The 21,502-nt window shown below is 33.8% G+C and overlaps 1 long non-coding RNA gene across 1 annotated transcript; it reads right to left on the bottom strand.

Annotated features, from left to right (window-relative positions):
* Positions 1-8,074: 8,074 nt before the first annotated feature.
* LOC109147260 lies at positions 8,075-20,979 on the bottom strand. The gene is made up of 3 exons (XR_002048609.1): positions 20,893-20,979; positions 18,163-18,166; positions 8,075-8,084 (listed from the first exon to the last, which is right to left on the bottom strand). It is a non-coding gene; the product is annotated as an uncharacterized LOC109147260 (long non-coding RNA).
* Between the last annotated feature and the right edge of the window lie 523 nt (positions 20,980-21,502).

Genomic DNA, 21,502 nt, shown 5'->3' with positions numbered 1-21,502 from the left:
CCTAAATTTGAAATTACTAAATTTATCTCTGTACATAACCCCTTTTGACAGATTACCTAACGGATGGCAATATTGAGCAATAACACAAAAGTCTGGGACTAGTTTGTGACACCAAAGTCGTTTAGGATAAAATTGAGAAAAACCAATATAGTCGAGGACAATTTTGGATATTAACTCTATAATGTTTTGTTTAATTTAGTCTTAGTACATTTATTCTGTTTAATTTAGTCTTTCTACTTTAAAGTAGAAGGACTAAATTGAACAAAATAAATGTATATGGACTAAATTGAACAAAACGTTATAGTACAGGGACCTCGTAGGTACTTTGATCTACACATTAGACATCAAACTATTTGCGCAATGCCCGTGTGATAACTAGTTGAACATAAATAAAGTAAAATAAAATAAAAAGTTATGCTGGTGACAAATATATCAATATTAAATTTTTATAATGTGTGACAATTACATTAAACTGCCAATAGCCTACGGCTTGTGAAAATGATTTCTCAATGTATTTGTACAGGTCAAATCCACATAAGCATCCAGGGGTCATTTGTTGTTGTTCTTCCCAAAAGGTTGAATCCCCAACCCCAACGATCCCACATGCCGCGGCTCGACAGAGCATGTAGATAGGATGACATAAATAATGGTAATTCAGCTGAATATAGAGGCTAGACATTTACTTACTGCGCACCAAGAGCTCCCTCACTTTGAGAGGTTGCTCCCACAAAGTCAGACGTCATTTGTTAACCACATAAATAGTAACACTTAATAAGTTGTTTAATATTACGATTCAATTGCATTTTTCGTCAATTTAGAAAGCCTTAATGGATCCTTTAGAAAGAAAACAATAAAATTAAAAGCCTTACTATTCACTCCAGTACTCCAAGGTTATTTTGACAATTTTCCTTTGAATTATAAATAAGAGCTATCATGTCCCGACCAAGAGCATAGCTCAATTAGTCATCTAATTCAAAATAAGTTCATAAGCTTTGCTTACAAGTAGGCAAAGTAGCGTGAACATTATACCAACCTTGATACTTGTAGATTTATTGCAGTTGGAAACTTCAATACGACTACTTCAACATTTTCACACTCTTTTGATATATAATAATAACAATGACCTAAACTGTGCAGGATAATGGATGCAAATTTCTCGTCATTCAAAAAAATATTATATTCCTTTAATTTCAAAAGATTTAATACAATTTGCACCTCTTAATTTCATTATTAATTTTATATAAAGAGAATAATAAGGTTCAATAACTTATGAATAATTACTAACACTCTATATAAAGTAAGACGGTAAGACCAAGAAAAATATAAATAAAATCATTTTTCAACACCCCACATCAAAATGCAATTGCATAAAGAAATTAAAGCATCAAGATGTGTTAAATATAGCTAGAGCTTTGAGATTCCAAACAGCTCTCCCCCTTGCAGATTTGGGGTCATTGTGTTTTAATTACATGCAACTTATTTGATAAATAGGTTACCTTCTCACGTTATCGATTGGCGAACTCCTTTTGAGAGGTTATATGGTAAGCCTAACAATTATGCTCAATTGAAGATGCATTTTCATGGGATCCACACAGCCACAGTTAAGACAAAAAATGACATCAAGAGTGTTATAATAATATTATTATTAATATTATTAGTAATTAAACCAAGTCAAAGAATTTAATAAAAAGAAACATGGTGAGTCATGTATGTTAATGTGGAACATGCCTAGATTATAGGAGTAGTACATGGAGCATTAGCTTCCTATTTATTAGCTTTCTCTTAGTATAAATATGTGGTGTATTTTCATTTATTAAATCATCCCAGTGAATAAACATTATTCATTCTAATCTTTCTCTCTCTCTCTTCCTATTTATATATTATTATATATAAATACATAAATATATTATAATATATATATATATATATATATATATATATATATATATATTATATTATATTTAATATATCTTACATTTGGTATCAGAGCCAGTCAACCTTTCAACCCCGAAATATTTCCCGTAGTGAAATATGGCAACAAATTTCAATATTGTATGGTCGGGTCCCAAATTGGACGAGAAACTCAATTACAATTATTGGCAAATTATGATGTCCACACATTTGCAAGCTCAAAATCTTTGGAGCTTTGTTGATCCCTGTCTATCCGAAGGAGCTGATGCAGCCGCTATACGACGAGATAAATTGGCCTTGGGTCAGATTCACCAAGGTGTTCATTATTCCATTTTTGGACAATTAGCTCGTGCTCAAACAGCAAAGCAAGCTTAAAACATCTTAAAGGTGTCAAACAAAGGAGTCGATCGGGCACAGAAGTCTAAGTTGCAGTCGTTGAGAAGGTTGTACGATAATTGTGAGATGACCTCTACAGAAACAGTAGATGCGTATTTCACTCGTCTTATTGATATAGTGAATAAGATGAGGCTATATGGAGATACGATTGAAGATGGTGCAGTGGTTGAAAAAGTTCTTCGAACTATGCCGATGAAGTATGACCATGTGGTGGCTTCGATAACAGAGTCACACAAAACCGAACTCTTATCAATTGCAGAGCTGAAAGGTATGATAGAAAGTCATATTGACAGAATTGCGTCAAAGTCGGAACCACTAGCAGAAAAAGCATTGAAGAGTCAAGTCACCCTTAATGTGACTAGCACTAATCAAAGAGGTGGAGGATCTGGTAGAGGTCGTGGAAGAGGAAGAGGAGGATCTAGTGGAAGAGGTCGTGGTAACTTCAACCAAGGAGGATGACGTGGTAACTCCAACCAAGGAAGAGGTGGAGGTAATACCAAACAAGGTAAATTTCCATTTCATTGCTACAATTGTGGCAAGTATGGACACAAGATTGCAGATTGTTGGTATAATGAGGACAACAATCTTGGAAATCAAGCAAATATTGCTGAAAACACTACTGAAAAGTCTGGTGAGAGTTCTGAAACCTTACTTTTTGCCAGCAATAGTTTTTCTGCAGATAAGAACATATGGTTCTTGATACTGGGTGTAGTAACCATATGTGTGGGAAGAAAGAATTGTTTTCCGAACTAGATGAATCAGTTCGGTCTGAAGTGACATTTGGCAATAAGTCAAAGGTGCCAATTTTGGGAAAAGGTAACATCTCTATTCAGTTGAAGGATGGTACTCACAATTTTATATCCGATGTGTTCTATGTTCCTGAACTAGACCAAAATTTGTTGAGTATGGGTCAGCTGTCAGAAAAAGGATATAAGATAGATATTGCTCATGGGTGTTGTACCATTGCAGATGCTAAAGGAGTCTTGATTGCAAAGGTAAATATGTCCCAAAATCGACTATTTCCTTTGAAAATTATGCATACTCTCCTTGCTTGCTTTACTTCTGAAGTTTGTGATGAAAATTGGTTATGGCATATGCGATTTGGGCATTTTCATTTCTCTGGATTACACTATCTTGCGAGAAAGGAACTTGTTTCTGATTTACCTGTTGTGAATGTCTCTGATCGTATATGTGAGATTTGTGTGATTGGGAAGAAGCATAGAGACCCCTTTCCCGTGGGCAAGTCAAGGAGAGCTACAAAACAGTTGGAGATTGTTCACTCAGATCTGTGTTCGTTGGAGGTTCCCTCACATGGAGGTTGTAAGTACTTTATTACTTTCATTGATGATTTCAGTAGGAAAACATTGGTTTACTTTCTGAAGCAAAAGTCTGAAGCATGTGATGTTTTCAAACAATTTAAGGCTTTTGTTGAAAAGCAAAGAGGTTATGAAATTAAAATCTTGAAAACTGATGATAGAGGTATAGAATATATTGCATGTGATGATTTTCTGAAGAAGAAGGGTATCCAACACCAGATGACAGCTAGATACACTCCACAACAAAATGGAGTGGCTGAGAGGAAGAATAGGTCTATCATGGATATGGTAAGGTGCATGTTGAAATCCAAGAATCTGCCTAAGCCTTTTTAGGCAGAAGCTGTTGCTTGTGCTGTCTATGTGTTGAATAGGTGTCCAACTAAAAGTGTCCGCGACAAGACACATGAAGAAGCTTGGAGTGGGAGAAAACCCTCTATCAAATATCTCAAGGTTTTTGGATGTTTGGCATATGCACATGTGCCAGATCCATTGAGAAAGAAGTTGGATGATAAAGGTGAGAAATGCATATTCATTGGTTATAGTGACGCTTCAAAGGCTTATAAACTATAAAATCCTGAAACTAAAAAGGTTGTTATAAGTCGTGATGTCACTTTTGATGAATATGGTGCCTGGGATTGGTTAGCTAAAGATGAAAGTTCAGTTGTTATTCCTGCTGTTGAAAGTATTATTGAAGAGCAACCGATTCCAGATAATGTCCAGTCTCCTTCACAGCCAGAGTCGTCAGTTCGGCGATCTCATCACGAGCACCACTTACCAGCTCGCTTACAGGATTATGTTTTGGGTCATGATAATGACCTGTCTGATGAAGAGATTATTCAATTTGCTCTCTTTGCAGATTGTGATCCTTTAACTTTTGAGGAGGCTGCTACAGAAACTCATTGGCTTAAGGCGATGGATGAGGAGATACGTGCCATTGAAAAGAATGGTACCTGGGAGTTAACAGATTTACCTCCTGGGAAGAAGCCAATTGGAGTCAAGTGGGTTTACAAAACGAAATACAAGTCAGTATATCCAACTTGAAGATGGAGACATTTTTTCAAATTGAAGAAGGAAATTGGGATGACCAATACATCCAACTTGGTTTAAAGGAGGCAATGTTATAATAATATTATTAATAATATTATTAGTAATTAAACCAAGTCAAAGAATTTAATAAAAACAAACATGGGTGAGTCATGTATGTTAATGTGGAACATGCCTAGATTATAGGAGTAGTACATGGAGTATTAGCTTCCTATTTATTAGCTTTCTCTTAGTATAAATATGTGGTGTATTTTCATTTGTTAAATCATCCCAGTGAATAAACATTATTCATTATAATCTTTCTCTCTCTCTTCCTATTTATATATTATTATATATAAATACATAGATATATTATATATAATATATATATATTATATTTAATATATCTTACAAAGGAAGTGCATTTTTATTGGATATCCTGCTAATGTAAAAGGAAATATTTTATATGATGTACAAAATGGTTCAATTTTCATAATCTTGAGATAATGTACATTTTTATTAACAAGTGTATGTTTCCCTTCAAGACAAATGATGCTAAGAATCCTCCAGCAAGTAAGGCACATGCATGATTTGTGATGTACATATGTTCTTCTCACGGCATTGATTGAACGATGGGGTTTATACATTGAGAGTTTTACATAATTGGATTGAACGATGAGGTTTATACAATTTAAATGGTAACTTGTTACTGATCATTTATTCGTTTTGAATTCATATTTTAGAAATTTAGTGTTTAAGCAATATAATTTGGATCCGAATTTTGAATTATAGTTCTTATTTCTACTTGTGATTACCAAGTCCACCCGTTTAATATTATGTTTTAGTTTTTTTTTTTTTTTTTTTTGAAATCATGTTTTAGTTTTAATTTATTTTCTCTTTAATTCGCATATTTAAAGTTATCTGGATTATGTAGGAGAGAGATATAATATAACCAATGAACTTTTGGTAATGATTTTTGACAATATTTCTTCTTTGACTACACTACTTACGACTATGATGGTTACGTAGGTGGATTTTATGTAATAAACAAAATTGTCATGTAGCAAAATGGTCATATTTAAAAAATTGAGTTTCTTGATAATGATGTATCTCCAGTTATGGAGGATAGTAGTCCAACAATGGACCTATTTGAAAATTTGAATTTCATGATTATGATGATGAGGCATGTCTGATTATGGAGGATAGTTGTCCATTGTATGTCCGTTATGATTAAGTGAAGACAATACATGCGTTTGAAGATCTACGCGAAAAGCATTCCAACTTATCTTGGATTTTTTTCAATTCGAGGGCACTCATAGCCCAAAACATCAAAATAAATCTCTCTAGTGCAAGAGCTCTTGAGAGCAACATTATTATAAAAAGCATTTGGAGTGAAGATGCACACATTGATTCAATCTTGATTGTGTTAAGCATCTTCAGCTCATGAATAACAAAGCAACTATCTATACGGAAGAAGCCCGAATCGAACACAAGTTGTCCATGCTACAACCAAGCATCATTCCAGTGCCTTGAGAGAAGAGCCATTCTGGCGGCATCTCAGGTGGGCAAACACTCCAAAATTTTGTCCTTTACCTCTACCGACAGCTCACTTATTAAATCCCTACTTGCATCCACTAGGGTTTTGAGTCGCCGACGTCGAGTCATTAAATTGAAAGAATAATGAGGCGGCTTCAGTCGAAATCAAAAGCTAAAATCGTTCTATTCTATTCTTCAACTGCAATATTTCATAAATAAAAGGAAATTAGGAAACGACGAGTTTGGTAGAAAACAGAGATTGGGGGAAAAGTGACAGATTATAAACCCTCACCTCTGATGTTTGGTTTGGTCCTTTACGGGTTAGGAAAACCAAAGCGAAACGGCATGCTATTCCTCGATCTTGAAGATTAGACGTGGAGCAGAGTAGCAGACGCCAGACGGAGAAGACTTGTGAGGGGAGACTGGAGATAGAGACAGCTTTGTATTTGGTGATAATTTCAAATTTATATAGACTAACGTTTTTGACAAACTATAATATTTTAAATATTTTTTATCTTTCGGATAAAATATATTTTAGACAAAGGCTATTTTAGTCTTTTTAATTTTTTATTATTTTTTTCAATCAGTCAATTTCAAAAAAAGTTCCTTGTCTATCATAGTCAATATATGAAAAATTAAAAGAGTTGCAAATATTAAAAGTTTATCTGGAAAAGATAAAAATAAATATTTTTGAATGCTATTGGCTCTATTACAATGTAGTATCTGTTCATATACTTTCCTAACCTACTGAAATAGAAAGAACCAATAATGCCACAATCTTCCAAATGGAAGTCCAACCCGAGTACCATTAGACCACATAGTCTTGGTAAATAAAAATAAATATAGTTATTAAGAATATTTAAAGCTAATTTAAAATTTCAACAAAATAGCCACCTGGTTTTTTTGAGTACTACTATAGACCACAAGATCATTGGCTTTTAAAATTATAGTTAATTTGTATTAAAAACAATTTCTTCATTTTTATTTAATTATTATGACATATTTTTGGGAAAAGGTACAAATAGGTCATTAAACTATTTAGGGGATAACAATTAAGCCACCTAACTTGAATAAACTCCACATTCATCTATGTATGTATTTATTTAAAGAGTTTTGAGTATTATTAACTCTGTTATAACCAAGTATTTATCTATATATACTTTCCCAATATCCTGTGACCTTTCATTTGGGAGAATCACAATCATGGCTTGACTACAATAACGTACAATAACAAATATTATATTGTAATGCAGATTATATGTACAATAACGTACAATTGTGCATTTGTTTTTATTACTTGCTTCCACCTTGCATGGAGATATTGCGTCTTTATTGAGTATGTGTTAATCTATTAATCGTTGCATACTTTCAAATGTCATTTCACTTTGTTTTGAATACGTAGATTTTAATCCTACAAGTATAGTGGAATATATTACTATTACATTTTAAATTTGATGTTGTTGATTCAAAATAGCTTCTCAAATTTTGTGCAAAAAGGGATTACTAAATCCAAGTAGGAATCAAGATTCCTACTCCTATTTTGGTAAGGATTAACAAAAACCTTCTTAGCACCAACATATGACTCTTGACATTATAAAAGCAGCTACTCATCAACACAAGAGCTCAAGCTTTCAAGATCTAATTGTGAGGTACGAGAGTCATTGAGAAAAGATACCCAAGCTCCATAGCTCGCCTCCGCTTCATCATCATCAGGGAGGGGCAAATGGCTATTGGGGATGGGGAAGAAGTTGACATAATATTTTCTGCTGCATTTTACACATTCACGCACATTAAGTGAAAATCTCAGGCACATTAAACACAACACTCACGCACATTGAGTACAAATCTCACGCACATTAATCCACCGCACATCCGCACGGGAAGCAACAAATGCACGAGAACCTTTCACTATATATATATATATATATATATATATATATATATATATATAGGGTCGCACTCATGTGCGAATAGGCGCCCAAGAGAGAAATGCGAATGCATGTCAGCCATCTACGTGTCCAGATCAACGAATTAGATGTAATTTAAAAAAAAAAAAAAAACCGATACGGTGACATTTTCATAAATAACTCGAACTTTGGTGCAGGTAAATGTTTTATAAGTGCAATTAGTTGGTGCACCTTTGCAAGTAAAAAGTGCAGGTAAATTCAATTAGAAGTGCACCTACTTTTACCTATATGTGCAAGTAATTTTAACTTGTTAGCATTCGTGCACCTAGGTGCAACTACTTATAACTATAGATGCACCTAATTATAACGTCAGGTGCACTTAGTATTGATGCTCAGTGTAAATATTACTTGCACATATAATATATTTTACATGCATTTGTAATACATTTTACATGCATTAGTAATACATTTTACTTACATGTAATTTTGTCTTGTTAACATTCATTGATCAGGTGCACCTACTTTCGCCTACTAGTGCACCTATTTTCACTTACAAGTGTATGTAATTTTGCCTTGTTAACATTTATTGATCGGGTGCACCTAGTTATAACTATAAGTGAGCCTAGACCTGAACACGTGGGGCGAGCTGAGTTATTCACAATTCGCTTCTGGGCGCGCCATTCACACTTGAACGCAACTTTAACAGGTGTCACTGAGTTATAAAAAAAATAAAAAATAAACACCATCTCTGCCTCCCAAGGTCAGCACCGTCGCTACCACTGCCAACCTCATACCAGAAAACACCGTCGACGTCGAGCCCGAGTCAGTGAAGCTCTCCAGAAACACATTCTCCTTTCTCTACCTCCCAAGGCTAGCACCGTTGCTACCACCATCATCGCCAATCTTGAGCCTGTGAAGCTCTTCAGAAATCATGGTTAAAAAAATTGCTAGGCGCTCGGGAGCGCTAGGCGCCGATTAATCGCCCTAGTCTCCCGTGTGTTTTTTATTTTATTCTTATTTTTTAGAAATTTGTTTAAAAATAAATTTTAAGTTTTTAAAATATGATAATTATAAACTATTTAATATTTTAATAGTTAATACTAAAATATTAAATATTAATCTTTAAAAATCTAGAGTTAGAACAATTTAGGCTATTTCGCTCAAAATGATCTTTTGAGTGAAATAACTTATTTCTTTAAAAAAAAGGAATAATAATGACTAATCGGCCTACTAGGCGACCTAGGTGGTGCCTAGAAGGCCTAGGCGGCGCTTAAGTGGCCTAGTTGGCGAGCTGCCTAGACCACCGATAATGACGATATGCTAGGCGACCCGTCAATGCTTAACGTCTATATGCCGATTAATTGGTAGCGGAATGTTTGCAGCACTGTCGAAAACACATTCTCCTTTGTTCGTCTGCAACCATAGAACTTAGAAGGTTGGAAAGAAAATGTGTTTTTGTTTTAGGTCAAATGCATTTTGGAAATGGGTTTGAATTTTTTATTAAAAAAAAATCCAAAAGCGAAGATGCATTTGGAAAATCGGTTTGAGTTCCACATAGTTGGGAGATTTTTGTCCAAAAGGAAATATATACTCTATATATACAGGTTTTTGTCTTACAAAATGTACTGCTCTTATGTACAGTTCACATAGAAATGAAACCTATAGAGTAAGTATATTTGGCAAAAAGTGCTTTAAAAAAAAACTGCTGGTATATAAATGAAGAAACAAAACAATATAGAGTCAGGAGAGAGACAGAGTCCTAGTACAAAGAATCAGCCTGAGCAAAGGCTGCTGTAGATAGAGTATGAGCGTGTAAATTTAAAGTTCTAGATACGAAACTTAAAGAGCAATGTGAAAACATAGACATAGTGGCCCTACATTAGTCAACAATCACCCCAACATAGGATAGGATGACCGTATTTGGAGATAGCAAGCAGCTACGTAGCTCTGAGCAGTAGGTGAGCAGCTCCACAGATAACACGTTTGTTTACCAAATTGTGAAAAGGAAACTTTTTCCTTTTTATGCTTCATTCTTCATTATATATATGCTTAGGCAGATTGGAGAAGACGCAGGCGAATGGGAGGAAACTAAAATCATTTTTAATCCTCTTCGTCTCTTTCGTACGGCAGTGGGCAGTGCAAAGCGGTGAAACCTTTGTCTTCATTCTTTCGTTCAGTAGAGAGGAGAGAAGAGTTCGTTGTGGTTTGCCAGGTTCTTGGGTGGTATCTTCATCAAACACTTTTGAGAGGTTAGCTTATTTGTTCCAGGCATCTTTGGATATTTCTTAGTATTCCTTTTTAGGCCTGCGGAACATAATAGAAGTCTTTGGCCTAGAGTTGTTGTATTTGATGATTTGCGGATGTTTGACTTGTGTGGTAGCCTGAAACTTTGTACCCAAGATTTATTATAGTGGAATATTTGTGTTGGTGGTGGTCCGTGGTTTTTACCCGTGATTTTGTGGTTTTCCACGTAAATGTCGTGTCTCTTGTGTCTGTTATTTATTTTGGTTGTTTTGTACCATCTCGTATTTGCGCTCCTGTCGGTCCTGTGATTTTATTTGTCACAAGTAGTAGGATTTTTCCCAACAATATGTTCTTCTCATGGCATAGAAGCTGCTAGCTTCAAGAATTTGAAAATGCTTTTTGTGGTATTGTAAAAAGTTGAGAGTTTTACATAATTGGATTGAACGATGGGGTTTATTCAATTTAAATGCTACTTGCCACTGATCATTTTTTCGTTTTGAATTCATATTTTAGAAATTTAGTATTTAAGCAATATAATTTGAATCAGGATTTTGAATTATTGTTCTTATTTGTACTTATTACCAAGCCCACCCATTTAAGATTATGTTTTAGTTTTACTTTTTTTTTTTTTTTTTTTTTTTTTTAAATCATGTTTTAGTTTAAATTTATTTGCTCTTTAATTCACATATTTAAAGTTATCTGGATTATGTAGGAAAGAGATATAATATAATCAATGAACTTTCTTGACAATATTTCTTCTTTGACTACACTTACGACTATGATGGTTACGCGTGGTGGATTTTATGTAATCAACAAAATTGTCATGTAGCACAATGGTCATATTTGAAAATTTGAGTTTCTTGATGATGATCCATGTCCAGTTATGGAGGGTAGTACTCCAACAATGGACCTATTTCAAGAATTGAATTTCTTGATCTATTAATCGTTGCATACTTACAAATGTCATTTCATTTTCTGTTGATGATCTTATGCTTGAGGGCATCTAATTTATATGAAAATGATTTAGTAGTCACTAGTTTGCAATGGAAAACTATGCTTGACAACCTTCTCAAACATATTAGTAGCAAACTTTTCTTTTATCTGACCAGTCAAATAACATTTGAATATCAAATTAGTTGAAATTGAAAACTAAAAACTAGATTGACAATTGGAAAATAATTGAGAGACCAAAATGATAATTTCCCTTAAAATTTCAGTTTTGTGATGTACTAAAAAAAATTGAATGATATTTTATGATGCAAAAAAATTTCAGTATGGTAACAAACCAGCTATACATTTGAACAAAATATTCATACTTAAAAATAAAGCAGTTCAAAGATTTGAGAAATGTCATTAGCAACCTCGTGGAATGTAAAATTGAATTGTAAAATAATAATACTAACTCAAAATTAAATTGTAAATATTTTCAATTAAGCCTAGGAGGAAATGAGTAATACTTATTTATCAACCTAGCTAGGAAACAAAATTTCATCCTTGCCTTACAAAAATTATCACTTCAATTCTAGCACAACCATTGATTACATTTCTATCTAGGGAGGTGCAACCAGGCTATAGCTAGACTTGCACTTCATAAAGACAAGTTGTGCTTTTGGAGATTCTCACCAACAAGCAAAGAACCTTAATTGCTTTCAAATGAGACGAGGAAATATATACTACAAGCATTTATTGGCAAATCAAGATCTACAGCAGACAATCAGTTTCAGTTGCTTAATCGTTCGACACAACACTATACAAGATGGATGGCAGCTTATGAGTTACATCCACCCGAAACAACGAGCTGAACTTAATTAAGTTCCCGCTAGCTCCAGCACGGTTCAAGAGAATATTATTATGTTCGCAATGGCCGCCTCTTTATAACCATTGCCCTTTGAGAGAAGTTGCTGTCAAACTCAAGCCATAATTATGACTTTACAATATTCAACACATTTGAACTAAATATTCATAAGTTAAAACCTAAAGGAAGTTCAAGGATTTGGGAAAGAGAGCAGTGATAATTTCAAAAAATACAACACCAATATGGATCCGCTAAGACACTCAATCCTCATTATTATCCTAATCATCTTCAAATCTTGATTGATAAAGCAAGAATCCTTCGTAAGTCTTGAAGCAGCATCTTTGTCATCTTTGTCAAACCACCTACTCGACTATAACTCAACAAGAATGAGAAACATGTTAGAGAAAATCGGAATGAAATGCACTTCCCTACATGTTTTTAATCACCCTATATATGCAACCTAGATAAAACTTTGTTGAAAAATTACTCAATTCAATAAAGGGAAGAAAAGTTATGAAGAATCTCAAAATTCTCTCGATCTAATATTGTAGATACCAACTCTCAAAATAAGTTAGTACCAATTCACGTAGCTTGGGGGATCTTTCAAGCAATTCCAAAGCAACAACGATTTCCTTTTCACGACCAAAGCCAGCCTGAATCTATTAACCATATTACTTGCATATTTGCTGTTCGAAACGCCTGTGCCACTTCTGCAACATCATCAAGCTTAAAAAAAAAAGGAAACAAATATTAGCCATGAGAAGAACTCTAACAAGCCCGAAGGCTCGAACAAAAAAATATTTTTCCACAAAAGGCAAAATTTTCTCTCCTTAAATCCAATAGGATAGGATAGTGGAGGGGTAAACCACATTAACATAGTGGTCCGAAGTGGGAGAACCTGTGCTTGGTTCCCACCATAGAAAACTAATGAATTAAGTGACCCCAGGAAATATATATACCCCAAGTTTCAATGGCTTAAGTGTTCGGGACGGGATTATACAAGACGACAACTTATATTGTTTTCCAGATATAGTGATATTAAGCTCTTCAACGCCATTTCTTGATAGATAAGGGGACCAACGATCTATGTCGGACTGCTGCGACTTAGCACCTTCCAATTCCGGGCAAGAAATGCAGAGAGTAAATTTCTTAACTGGAGCAGCACGGTGTAAGAGAATTTGGTTTATAATGTTGAGGAGCGCCTATTATAAAACAGTTGGATCCAAAACAATAGCCGTTTATGCATATTTCTCTCTGATTTCAAATTCTCAACTGGATAATTGTGATAGAATGTGTGGATAATAAACAAATTTATCAATATTAAAATTTTATAATTTGGGAAAATTACATTAAAGTAACAATAGCTAATACGTTGTTTAATATTATGATTCAATAATTGCATTTTTCGTCAATTTAGAATGCCTCAATGGAGCCTTAAAAAAAGTTAAAACCACGTACAATTGCACGTACTATTCACTCCAAGATTCTTTTGACAAATTTTCCTTTGAATTATAAATAACCTATCACACCATCAGAACATAACTAACTCAGAATAAGTTCATAAATTTTGCTTCCACATAACACAAAGCAGTCACAACATTATACCAACCTTGATTATTTGCTAATTTATTGCTATTGGAACCTCAGTGTTGCTACTACTTCAACATTTTTACACTCTTGTGAGAGATAATAGTAGCAAAATCTTAAGGTGTGTAGGATAATAGTAGCAAGTTTCTCTTGTCATTCAATTAAAAATAATAATAATAATAGTTAAATAACAAAATTCTTTAATTATTTAACATCACGTTCAAACCAAACATGCTCGAAAAATAATGAAGTGATGTTGGAAAATATACATCAAGCATTTACCAAGAAGCCAAAAAGAAAGCCATTTCTTGATTGTTTTAAGCATCTTTAGATCCGGATTAATAATGCAATTGCTCATTTGTTTGGATCCTCCAAAAGTCTTGAAGCAACATTTATGTCTTGTATTAACATGGCTACAACTCAACACAACCATAAGGAAATTAACAAGGGAAAAAAATCATATATAGTTTTCATGCTTTAAGTCATCTCCAGCTTGCATATGCTAGGGGCTTTTTTTAAGCAATTACATAGCAAATTAAAGGTGAGATGTTAGGTGTGGGATCCTCGGTGTGGCTATTTCAACATTTTCAAACTAGAAAAAATAACCCAACAAAAAAAAACAGAGATTATATGTGCAATTTCTATGAAGGAAGAGTCTGAAAGTACAGATTCTCATTGGCAACAAGGTGATAAACAACCAAACAACAATGGCGGAATGCAAATGCATGCATTGAAGTCATCATGTAAAGTAAAATTTACATAGTGGATTCTCACTTGAAATACTATATCTAGAGGTAATCTTCACACACACACACGTGTATATATATATATATATATATATATATATATATATATATATATATATGGATGAACTATTAAGTAAAATTCTAATTGATCGAATCCATTATTGTAGCATTTCTTAATGCAAATTGGTTATGTAAATTATGAGCTGATTGATTATTCATTTTTATGTTTTGTTATTAGTTCTTGAAGTTAAATCCAGATCAGATGATTTTATACTTTTGAAGGAACTTAATAGTGTGGCTCAAACATAGAAAATGCAATTTAACAGGTTGAGGTTTGAAATGCAATATAATCCATTATTTGAGAAGGTTGTCATTATTTGAATCCTAATGTTTGACTCGGATAACGAGGGACGCTTTTACGATTTTCTCGTGCTTCCACAAAAGCAGAAATTGCTTACATATAATAATTTTAATTTTATGTATCTCCTCAATATTTGGTATAAGTTCAATAGGGTGTAATGATGTGTTTGGAATACCCTCTTCCTCCTCTCCCTACCAAAAACAACCTTCTTTCCTTCAACCAACTACACTATGGGAGTACTTAAATAACATAGATACTAGGTGAGCTTCAATAGGCAACAATAGGCTTCCCGTATATTAAAGTATTAAAAGACTTGTACATAGGAAAAACAACCTCATATAGTAATATTGACGAATTCTGCCCCGCCGTGCAAACAACATTTCGCATTTAGATCCACTAACTGAATCAATCTTGATTGTATTAAGCATTTTCAGATCTTGATTAATGTCATGAGTAGGACATATTAATGATGTTTTAGAGCTCTGATTTAAATAGCGGCCAACAAGTTGCTTAACTATAAATAGTGGACAATCAGTTACATGCATCCACCTGAAAGAACGAAAGAACGAGCTAAGCTTAATTAAATTCTTGCAAACGCTCCAACAAGGTTCAACAATTTTAAAAAGAATCATAACCCCGAATGAGCAAAAAAAATATGGGGGATTCCAAAATGTCTCTGCATGGAAAGTGGTTACCAAACAAGGAAAACCGTGTTTGCGGAGTGCATTTCTCTCCCATAGAAAGTTGCTATGCGCTTTAGCAATTTAATCTTCCGTATTTGTATTTTTTTTCCATTTTAAATATGTATGTTGGTTTCGTATTAGAATGTTGTATTTCAATTTAATATATTATATTATTTCAATTTATCCATGTCAAACTTTTAGGACTTTATTTTTAGCAATGTTATTCACATTTTTCCGTGCGAGACTTTAACAACTTTGTTTTTAGCAAAGTCCTAGTAGGATTGTTTTTTTAACACTTAGTTTGTCATTTTGTGTGGTTGTAGCAAGAATTCATCTGATTGGTAGTTAGAGGAAATAAAATTTGATATATATGTAGATTTAAAATATTTTAAGATATTGTTTAATTAAAAGTGTTATTTTGATGTATTTGTAAGTAAAAAAAAAAATAATAATTTAGTAGACTGTTGAAGTAAAACATTCAATTTTATTAATGATTTAAATTTGGACATTGCAAAGAAGAGTGTGTTGTCCTTCGACAATACTTACATTTTGTTCTACGATTGCTACTATAGTCCATTTCATTGGGAAATCTTGTTGTTCGTCGTTGGCCTCTTTGTGTTCGTCGCTTAGCGTTATATGCTCTTGATGTTTCTCTAACCAATTTGTACCTGTATTGCCCCGTTGGTCAATGTGGTGCAACGCTACCGAGTATAGCACACATGGTGGGATAACTTGTAACCCATGGAACTGTCTGCAAAAGCGCTCCGGATAATGATATTCCACAACGTGATAGAAGATTAGTGGCACATGGGCTGTCCAAAGTGCCAATCCGGCCTTGCAGTAAAATGGGAGTTCCTCGATCAATCCAGCATATGGAGTAAACACAAACTGTAAACGAATATTATAATTCCGGATTACTAACTTACGAATATATTATCAATACAAACAAAAAAAAGGCTTTTTTTCAAATTACCCTTTGTTCCGATAAGCGATCGAATTGATCACGGTACGCGATAGTGGTGTGATTTGCCACTATACCCCATGTGTGTGTGCACACCCACCTACAACAATAACATTACAAACAAAATATAATATAATTCTATAATGATTAGTATATGTAATACTTAAATGGATACTTACCGATATGCAAGAGGGTAATCTGAGATCTCTGTGACTTGCAGAACACCTTCTGGCCGTACCATTGGCAACCTCTCCCATGCCCAAATTTGTAGAAGAAGAAAACAACCACAAACCGTTTTAGTGTTCCTCTTAGCACCTCTGCACAAGGAACGGTACAAATATCCCAAAACAGCCGATCCCCAGCTGTATTGTCCACATAAGTTAAAATCTCTAATATACTCTAGCAAGTATGTTTTATAATACACCTTGCTTGTGTCCGGAAACAAAAAACCATTTAATAAATGAAAAATAAAACGGCGTGTTTCCAAAAGCACCGATTCCTGTGTGCTATCCTCGTTTAACTGGCCAGCCTTCGGAACCACAGTCCCATTAATCTTTGTCCTGGTCATGAATTGCGGTGCCAAATAAAACCCAAGCAGTTCGAAGCAATTTCTCACAACTTCAGCTGCTTCATATACAGTATCGTCCCCCGACACTGGCAACCCGTCTACCTTCAGCCCAAATAACACTTCCGCATCCTGAAGTGTTATTCCAACCTCACCGAATGGCATATGGAAGGCATGCACTTCTGGCCGCCATCGCTCAATAAGTGCAGTAATTAACCCATGGTCCAATTTAATGGACGTCAACCGCGAAATACCGTAAAATCCGGCAGTACGTATATGTTCTTGCACGCGAGGATCAAGTGAGGCATCGCACAGTGTTACGGTATCGTACCGTGCAACTTTCACTTCATATTCGTAGTTGGGATCGGTCCAAATTGCTCCACTACGATGTTGGCTTTGAAATGTTAGCACACTTCCATTAATAGTTCCAGGATTCACTCATTGTGCCATAACTATCCTAAATAACAATCAATGATGAAACAATCATGCGACAATCTTAATAACAATCATAATATAGAATAAAATACACTTAAATAATAAACATACATTATGATCAAAATATATAGGTAAAAATTAAAAGTGCAAATAATAAATGTTGAGCTCGGTGAAATTAAAATTTAACCAGCATGAATTTTCAACTACACGATTAACTAACGGAGACAATTAGCTAAAAAACGGAGACAATTAGCTAAAAAAAAAAAAGGCAGAAAAACTAATTGAATGTCCAACTTTACATCCGCATCCATAATAGCAAAATCAGTAAAAGAAAAGGCCTAGTCTAGGCCGTTTTTCATTTTCAAAAAAAAAAAAAAAAAAAAAAAAAAGAAACACGGTCTAGTCTAGGCCTTTTTTTTTTTTTTTTTTTTTTTTGAGCTCGCACCGATTCCAGATTTCAGTTTTCAATCAATTTAAAATCATAAGCGTTATTAACAAAGTTGTTAGAGCAACCTCATCAGTTGGGGTTATTTATGAGTTATTTGTGGGCCCCAACATTCAACTCATCCTCTATTATCTCACTCAATCACAAAAAACTCTTCTCCATATCAGTTTTCAGTTTTTTATGAGTTATTTGTGGTCCCACTTTTCATTTGAATTATAAGTTTATAAGTATGAAAATTAATTAAAACAAACACACCTACATTTAATTAAAATATTAATGATACATATATAAATTAATTTTTGTTGTTACTTTATTTATTTTAATCATTTTAATTTTAATTGTAATTAAATTATTCAAAATTTAATAAAAAATAAACTCCGTATATTATATAATTGAAATTTGTGAATATTTTAAAATATAAGTAATAAAACAATAAAAAACAAACAAATCAAATTTTAAAAGAAAAAATGAAGTTTCGCTGCACACTGACTGCTTTCTTTTTTTATTATTTTTTAATTTTATTTTACTGACATTATTTCGTAACTTGCAGGATGAATATCTTCCTATTATTTCACTCCAGACATCAGCTTATTGCAAACATTCATTGCCTTTTGAAAATACTGTATATGTAGCATACAGTAGCTAGTATGTTGTTCACTCCATTTTCACATGCAATGATCTCAGCACATTAATTCTTTCAAAATATAGGAGCTTTCTCGTTTTTAGACCGAGTGAATTAACAAATGAACTAACTAAAACAACAACTATGTGAATTAACAGTTAGACTATAAACAACCACATATTATATATTAAGATATTTGATCCCATTTTGTGATGGAACTATGTGGATCCCATTGTTCAAATAAACAACAAATTTCAGAAAAAACAGAGATTTATAAATAAATCAAAAAATCAAGCTTTCACCATTAATGGAGGAACTAACCTTAAGATGTTATTCAAGCAAAAACAAAACCGCCGGAATCCACCTCCACAGCCGTCTCCTACCGCCGTCCCTTGCCAGAAACCGCCGCCTCTGCCGTCCCCACTGCCCGAACAGACTTTCGATCCACCTATGCGAGGAACTCAAGCACAGTTGGTAACTGATTTTTGGGACCACAAGTTTTTTGGGACCACAAATCTTATTTTTTTGCTATTTTAAAGGAATTGTGCTGGGACCATAGAAGAAATTTGTAGAAGGTAAAAAAATGGAGAAGAAAGAGGAAGGAGATAAAAATGGAGAAGAAATAGGAAGAAGATAAATATATTGGAGTCAAACTAGGGTTTTTACAGATTTTGGGAAGCGTAGAATACGTAAAGTAACCGTATGGAGTTGGGAAGATTAACTTTCTAAAATTGCTATGGGCTATAGCGTTTTTCCTAAAGTAGGACTCCACAAACACGGTTTTCCCTTCTTCGTAACCAAAACCCATGCATCACCTTTTTCGTATCCAACGCCAGATTTTTGCACTACCGGCAAAAGCACCCTTTTAAAAATGCTGCCGTAATATGCATATCCAATATGGAACCGCTAAAGGACCCAATCTTGATTATTGTCTTAAGCGTCTTCAAATCTTGATTGATAAAGCAAGAATCCTTCATAATTCTTGAAGTATAGCATCTTTGTCAATCCACATACTTGACTATAACTCAACAAGGATGAAAGACATGCATGTTAGGGAAAAAAAAGAATCAAACCATCCACTCCATGTGTGCATGAGATACACTTTCCTACATATTTTTAATCACCCTATATAAACAACCTAGATAAAAGTTGTTGACAAATTTCTCGGGTTGCAACCAAATAATTCAACATGGAAAGAAAAGTTATGAAAAATATCAAAATTCTCTCGAGCTAATACTATTAGATACCAGCTCTCAAAATAAGCAATAATTGTGAGGAAAAAAAAACATGATTTCTGTAGATTACATGTCTTACCGGCATTGTTTCTGCTTTAATCTCCAGTTCACATAGGTCCAGTTCGTATAGGTTGGGGATCTTTCAAGCAATTTCAAAGCAACAGTGATCTGACCAAAGTCAGAATCTGAATCCATCACCCATATTACTTGCAGATTTGCAGTTGGGAACGCCTGTGCCACTACTGCAACATCATCAAGCTGAAAGATAGTAAAGAAAACAAAAATTAGTCATGAGAAGAACTCTAATTTAACAAGCCAGAAAGCCAAAAAAATAAAATAATAATAATAATAATAATAATAATAATAATAATAATAATAATAATAATAATAATAATTAATAAAATCTTTGACCACAAAAGGTAAATTTTTTTGCCTCAGACCCAATATGATAAGATAGTGGAGGAGTAAACCACATTAACATACATAGTGATTTGAGGTGGGAGAACTTGTGTTTGGTGTACAGAAACATACAACTCCAACACCATCTAATGCCCAATTGAGCTGCCCGCACATCAATGCAGGCATATATACTTGCTTTAAGATGAGGAGAAAGTAAAGAATCTCACCAATAACAAATCACGGCCATATAAACAAAGTGCCTTAAATACTCTCCAATTTTGCGAACACGACCTCTGTTCAACCGCAAAACAAAAGCCAAATCCAAGCTTTTAAGTTTTGGAGCACATATCTTAAAATTATTGATCCCAAACACGAAAACAGAAAGAAAGCTTCTCAAGATTAGAGACGACTCCTCCACTAATTCTACTCTTAAACTCAACCTCATTGAAAGCTAATGAAGTGACGCCATGAAATATACAACCCAATAGCACCATTTACCGGGTAATCAAAATCAAAATTGAAACCCCCGGGTAATCAAAATCAAAATTGAAACCCCCGAGTTCTAAATCAAAATCAACAGTAACACTTAATAGGTTGTTTAATATTACGATTCAATTGCATTTTTCATCAATTTAGAAAGCCTTAATGGAGCCTTTAGAAAAAAAAAATAAAATTAAAAGGCTAGACCCAATTGCTTAATTGTGGGGCACAAGGCTAGACCATACAAAATGGCAGCTTATTATGACAGCCCCAAAGAGATATGTAAAGTTCCTCAACACCATTTCTTGATAGAAAAAGAAACCACTTATCTAAATTGGAAGACTCTAGTTTAGGATCAAAAGAGTTGGAGAAATTGATGACTAGTAAAGACACTAGTAAAATTCATGTATTACCTATGAAGAAAAATTCTAATTGAATCCATTATTGTTGCATTTCTTAATGCAAATTAGTTATGTAAATTATAAACTGATTGATTTTTGTTTTTTTCAATTAAATCCAAAGGAATTTGAACTTTTGGAGGAACTTACTAGTGTGGTTCAAGCACAAAAAATGCTTTGCACTTTGAAGTTCAGCCGATTTAATGGGTTTAGGGTATAGGTATGAAATGTAATTATTCATCAAGGTGTTACTTGGTTGCTTTCCAAGAATTGAGAAGGTTTTCATTGCTCGAGATTAGCTGTTTAACTATAATTGCGAGTTTAAAATTATGTAGGCCAGGAGCTTTTACATTTCATTAATGCCTCCACAAAAGCAAAAATTGCGTACAAATAATCATTTTAATTTGGAATAAGAGTCAAATAGGCAACTGCACACGATAATACAATTAGATCACTG

The sequence above is a fragment of the Ipomoea nil genome, unplaced genomic scaffold (genome assembly GCF_001879475.1).
Source record: "Ipomoea nil cultivar Tokyo-kokei standard unplaced genomic scaffold, Asagao_1.1 scaffold1978, whole genome shotgun sequence".
NCBI classification, from domain to species: domain Eukaryota; kingdom Viridiplantae; phylum Streptophyta; class Magnoliopsida; order Solanales; family Convolvulaceae; genus Ipomoea; species Ipomoea nil.
This window is presented reverse-complemented; position numbering and strand designations above follow the sequence as displayed.